The sequence below is a fragment of the Hipposideros armiger genome, unplaced genomic scaffold (assembly GCF_001890085.2).
Source record: "Hipposideros armiger isolate ML-2016 unplaced genomic scaffold, ASM189008v1 scaffold_1010, whole genome shotgun sequence".
NCBI lineage: Eukaryota > Metazoa > Chordata > Mammalia > Chiroptera > Hipposideridae > Hipposideros > Hipposideros armiger.
The window spans coordinates 307,901-313,758 of NW_017732360.1; the positions used below are offsets into that span (position 1 = coordinate 307,901).

Here is a 5,858-nt window from a genome sequence, read left to right on the forward strand (position 1 = left end):
CGCAGGTAGCCCGGCCTTGGGCGCTGCAGGAGGGTGTGTTCGAGCCAGGTACACAAAGACTCATTTCCGCGGGGCCAGGCGCCCAGACTCCCCTCCCCACCACCCACAGCTCCTTCATATTCCTGCATCCCTGCCGCCTTCAGGGACCTGCGTGCCCGCTGGGTGCCAAGCGCGGTGCCAGGCGGAGCCCGTGCAGGTAACCCTTGGGAAGCGGGCTGGCTGGGGGCGGCGGCTGGGGAGAGGTATGCCTTTTCAGGCAGCTGCGCCGACAGCACCACCCCACGCAGCCCAAGTCGGCAATCACTCTCCGCCAGAAGCAGGGCTCGGCGCGCCGCCGGGGAGCGCCCCGCCGTGCACTCCGCCTGCGTTGGCCGGCGGGCTGGCCAGCCGGGCCGGGGGCACGGAGAGCGGACAGTGCAACTTCCCAGTGTCCAGCGTCCGCCCGCTAGGTGAGCCGAGGCCCGGTCGGGGAGGTTGGAGGCAATGGCGGAGGAAGAGGGGGATCAGGATAGGCGGAGGGGGCGCGCGGGGCTCGGGGGTGGGACGCAGCGCACGCTCTGCTATGGGGCCAGGAGCCTCCGCCTAGCCTCGGGGCTCCCAGCCGCTGTCCCTCCCGCCGCCCGCGCCGCCGGCGCGCTGCCGGGAACAATGAGGCGCGCGGCGCTGAGCCGACCGGAACCCCGCGCCAGCCCCGAGGCCGCGCCACCCGCTGCGCCTGCCGCTGGCGCCCGGCTCCCAGCAGCTCCGACCCTGGAGAGGTGATCCCGCAGGCCTCCCGGGACGCGAGCGCGGGTCGCTCCGGGCTCCCGAGGCGGCTCTCGGAGGCTGCGTGGCGGAGGCGCGGGCGTTCACCAGCAGGAAGATCTGAGCCGCGCGCTCGGCGGCCGCAACCCCCAAGTTCCGCTGCGCGCGTCGGGCGCCCCCCAGCCCGGGGTCTCCGCTCCAGCGGGCGTCCGTGTGAGTGTGGGAGCGCGTGGCGCGCGCGCACGAGCGGCTGCTGGAGAATAAAATGTGACACGCACGTCCCCGAGTCCAGCGCCGCGCGGCCGGGGAGCGCCGAGCACCGCGGTGTCGGGCGCGTGGAGGTGCGGCGTCCGGAGAAGGTTGGTGTGGGAGGGCACCGGGGTCGCGAGGTGGGGCGACGTCTTCCTTGGTGTCGCCGAAGCCTGTGAGCTGCTCAGTACGGAGTTAGACGAGGAGACTGACCTGTGTGGGGGAGACGTTGAGGGAGGTTTTCGGGGGAGAAACGGAATTCTTGAGAGCGTGAGCGAACCGGAGGGCTTGCGCTTTGGGAAGAGGTGAACACGATTGTGCTTCCGTGGCTTAGTTATGGTGATCTTTTATTTTATTTTACTTTGCCTCTGGAGAGGAATCGAGATTTTTAATTGTCTTTCTCGACCCCATCCCTAGCAAAACTGTACTTCGTAAAGCTTAAAGTGTGTTCTATCGATTTCTAGTTTTCTGTGCAGAAGGGACTTGGGGGCTCCTAAATACCGGGTGTTAATTCTTATGCACTTGCACGGGGAGAACTGCTTTTGAGTGGTTTTCCTTTCCATCGTGTACAGAGAGGATGTTTGATGCATTCTTTGGGTACGGAACGCAACATCCATCGCAGTCCGATGTGACGATGCTGGGGGACCGAGAGAAGTTAAACTCGCGGCTCACACCAAGTGATGCCTCCAGAGCCAGCAGCGTAGCTCTGCTTGGGGAAGCCGTGCTTTCCAGGAATTTAAATGAGACTTTTGTGATCGCCTTGCAGGTCTCTCCTCCTAGTACCCCATTTGTTTGGTCAGGCCCAACTTTCAAAGCTGTTGTATAACCCCAGAAGCACTGTGGGAGAAAAGTAGTGCGCGGCTGGATATTTGTGAACCTGTTTTTACTAGTCATGCTGAAAATCGGGCGAGAGGCATACCATATTTCGTCGAAATCTTTGTTTTTCTATGTTGTTGTCGTTCTAACCGTGAAGAGGCTTGCAGCTCCTCAGCGCGCGGACTCTGTTGGTGTGAGGATCTCCTTGGAGGACTTGAAACATATTTGTGTTTGAAGTACTTTCTGCTCCTCATGCGAGTTACTTGATATTTTAATTTTTTGAAATTTTGCCATTTTGAAATAAAATGTGTGACTAATGAAGAATTTAAATAAATTAAAACGCTATATGTCTTCTTGTTGCGAATTTAGGGTTAACATTTCTTTTAAAAGGAAAAAAAATGTGTGGCCTTGAACCTATTTTAACCGACTCTCCTTCCCCCATTATTTTCCTAAACCAACAACCAAAATGTTTACAATACTTGAAGGTCTTTCATTTCCTACTAATTATTAGAGAAACTATTGACAATGGTTCATGAATATTGTGAGGAGAAAAACCTAAAATAGGTGCATTGCTTTGAATTTTACAGGTTAAAAAATGGTACTCAAATATGTAGGAATTCTTGATTCAATTTTTATTGTGATTGATCAAAAATGTAGCATTTTACCTTTTTGCTTGGTACACTCGAGCTTCTGGAGTTTTGAGGTCAGTCTCTTGTAGAGATTGTGATATGAGCCTCAGCTCTTAGTGGAGTTCTGAGCCCCATGGTTTAGAGAGGAGGTATAGACTGTGGGAGAGTTCAGAGGAAGACCAGCCTTTGGGGAGTGTATGTGGTGCACACGATCTAGGACGTAGTGATGAGGATAGTTAGAGAGGAGGATTCAAGGCTGAGATAACTTAATATTTGAAAATATGTGAATGGTTTATTATCCATGGAAGTGCAATCAACTATGCTTGGGTTCAGATGAGGATAATTAAGAGGGAAAGAGTTTCCTGTGGGGTGAAGACTTAAGTTGGATCTAGGGAATGATTTGTGGCCAGCCAAGGGGGAGAATGGTTAAATGGAGAAGTGGTCGCTGAGAAATTCCTGTAGATACCTGCCTCTGGAGTTTTGTTTTGTTTTTTTGTTTTTCTGAGGCTCTCCTCTTTCTGCGATGATTTAAGTGTGTGAGCCTCTGATCTATCACTTACAGTACCTGAAATTTTATACTCTAGGTCTGTAATTTATCCAAGCATTTCTCAAGTGCTTAAGTCTTCTCTAAAATGAAAACATTCCTAGGCTTCTGCAGTTTCTGCCTAGGTAAATAAATGATGGATTCCTTTCCAAAATCTTGGAGCTATGTATCCTTTGAGAAACTTTTAATAATTTGCAGATTTGGTGACTCATTCTTGATATTTTTGAATAAAAATAGCTTATGCATGATAATGTAATCTTTTAAAAAATATGCATCTTCTCTTTAAGTGTGCTTGTTTCTCCTGTTCTGTTATATGATCTTCAGTTTAGCTGTTTAAATTAAATGAAGTACTTTATTTGACTTGTTTAAATGTCTAAGTGAAAAGATAGTGTCCTCATGGTAGGTGTATGTTACATTTTGAGTTTTTAAGCCCTGAATGCTCCTCCTTAAAAATGAACAGTGGGATGAAATTCACAACTGACTGTAAGAGAAATATTTACATAGAATCAGATGCTAATTTTGGAATCAAGAAAGTGCAGGTGTACATTTTCAAAGAACTTTTCAATGTTCTTAACAGGTTGCTGCCAAGGCCAAGGAGTGTGCTGTAGATGACCGGCTCCTGTTAGTGGATAAACATCCGACTTTCAATTTAATGTATCTGCCATGTTTCTGAAAACCCTCCTTTCTATTTTTGAGAGATTTGTTTGTAAACATTATTAAATACACAGGGCACAGGCAGAGCATCAGAGAAACAAGGAGTTATCATACCCCTTCCAAATGTCATCCTGATGTGAAATTTCATGCCTCCCCACCCCAGAACTGATGGGGAACAGTTGCATTTCAAAATGCTTGGAACCCACCTGGCCTGTGGGCAAAATGGTGGCTGTACCTTTAAAGGGTGTAAGGAGGTGGGAACTGGGCAGCCATAAAGCTTTGCAGAAGATGGTGGTTAGCCTTAGGATCATCAGTACTGCCACTTAGCAAAAGCTAGGTCCCAGCAGTTGCCCAGCTACTGTCTTCACTGGGTCACCTGCAGGTTCCAGGCAGTCCCACAGCACCAAGTGCCTCCTGCTTTGGGAAGGAATTGCTTTGTAGACAGAAATGACACCGGTGAACTGCTCATTCTTGGGGAGTTTTGTCTGCACAGAACTGTTCTGTGCCCCCTCCTGGTTTCTGCTGCCCTCTATGGTCTCCACTAGGAAAGAATTCTGAATTCCAGGCAGACAGTAGCTCTAACAAGCTAGATGGGTGTGAGGGCTGGGTTTGTAAGTTTGCACTGGACTTTCTCAGCAGAGTGTCAAGGAAGGCTCTTGGTGGCGCCTCAGACCTGAGCCCCGGGGAGTGCTACCCCTACAGGCACCAGTGCTAGAGAAGTCTGGGCCTCCCCAGAGCTCAGGTTTTAGGGCTATAAAATGTAGACTCTTAGATTTAATCCCCTCCAAGGTGTCAGGTGCTGGCATTCCACAAAATTGATAATTATATATTCTGACATACTGAAAAGCTAATTCCTATGCACAAAAGAGAATTAACCTGTAGTTAACATGCTGGACATCCTTCATACACCATATAGCTTAGGGAGGAGCAGTAATTCAAAGACTAATAACAGCGATGCTCCACGCAGTTTATCAAAGTACACCTTAGCCACGACCCTGGAACATGCTATTAGCATCCTCATTTTATAAGTCAGGAGACTCAGTCTCAGAAAGGTAAAGCACCTTCCCCAAAGTCCCACAATGAGAAAGTGGCAGAGTCAGGATTTGAACCTGGGTTTGTGTGTCTGCACAGTCCATGCTGTTAGACTGAGACCCGCCTATGAAGAGGAAGGGGAACGACTCTTACGTCGTCGCTGTGTCAGGGCCAGAGAACAGCTGTGACTGAGCTTTCACTTGTTCAAACTAGGGCCCAGCTTGTGGGATCAGGACGACTGTACTGGATGGAAGAGGGTGGCAGGGGACCCAGGTGGACAGAAAGCCCATGCATCTACCAGAACCTGGAAGCAGAAAAAAGCTTGAGCTGCAACCTCAAATGGCCCCTGAAACTTGGAACGTCCGGGCAGTCAGTATTAGAATGAAATCCAAGCTGGTAGGAAGGGTATCAGAGCAAATGAAATTTCCACGGAAAATTTTAAGCTGAGATTTGAGAAAATTATCCTTATGCTTTGAGGTATTGGGTTGGTGAAGAGGGCAAGCCCAGAAAGTCATCTTTTGGGACATTTAGAAATACATTGGCTAAATTACTAGCGAATACACTGTGAAGAAAAATCCTGTGATATCTTCATGATAAGCCTCTGTTTTCAGTTTATAATTCACACATTAAGTTTTACTCTGGGCTGCTTCTGGTGTTTGAGCCTGAGAGGAAAATGCTTTATTAAATTTAAAACAATTGGTTTTCCATGTTCAAATTATACAAATTTTTCAAGTAGAGGTACTTGCATGTTGGTGATTGTTGTGGTTTCTAAAATAACTTAGCTTTAAATTAAATTTGGAAAGGGTAAATGTCTTAGATAATCCAATAGCTTTCCTTATTCAGAAATAAATTTGAAAAGTAGCTTCCTTGAAAGTGTAGCTATGATTCTTCTGAAATATAAGTATATTTTTATATGCTAAAAACCTCTGACCACAAATGGACAGAAAAAAGTGCAATTAATATCGGATTTGTTTTCTAAATGATAGTTAACCCAATTACTATATGGAGCTATAGATGCATGATTAAATGAATGAATTTATTTTTATGGTTAGAAGGGGGATGTTGCTGTGTAAATTATATTTTTAAATTGGGGAAACTATATTTCATGAGAAACCCCAATATGAAAAAGAGGACTGTCTTTAAAAAGAACATGTGTTTTCTCTCTCTCTCTCTCCCCTTTTCCCCCCTCC

The 5,858-nt window shown here is 47.8% G+C and overlaps 1 protein-coding gene across 3 annotated transcripts in view; it reads left to right on the top strand.

The window, feature by feature from the left end:
• The first annotated feature begins 372 nt into the window (after nucleotides 1-372).
• The window catches only part of ST6GAL2 (ST6 beta-galactoside alpha-2,6-sialyltransferase 2), a 108,500-nt gene continuing 103,014 nt past the window's right edge, over nucleotides 373-5,858 (top strand). Inside the window, exon 1 of one of the 3 annotated variants that reach the window (XM_019631557.1) lies at nucleotides 373-449. The gene's annotated coding sequence lies outside the window, so the exon portion shown is untranslated. Of the gene's footprint in view, nucleotides 450-644; nucleotides 1,104-5,858 lie in introns of those variants that run through there. The other 2 variants (XM_019631556.1, XM_019631560.1) reach the window with 2 other exon arrangements.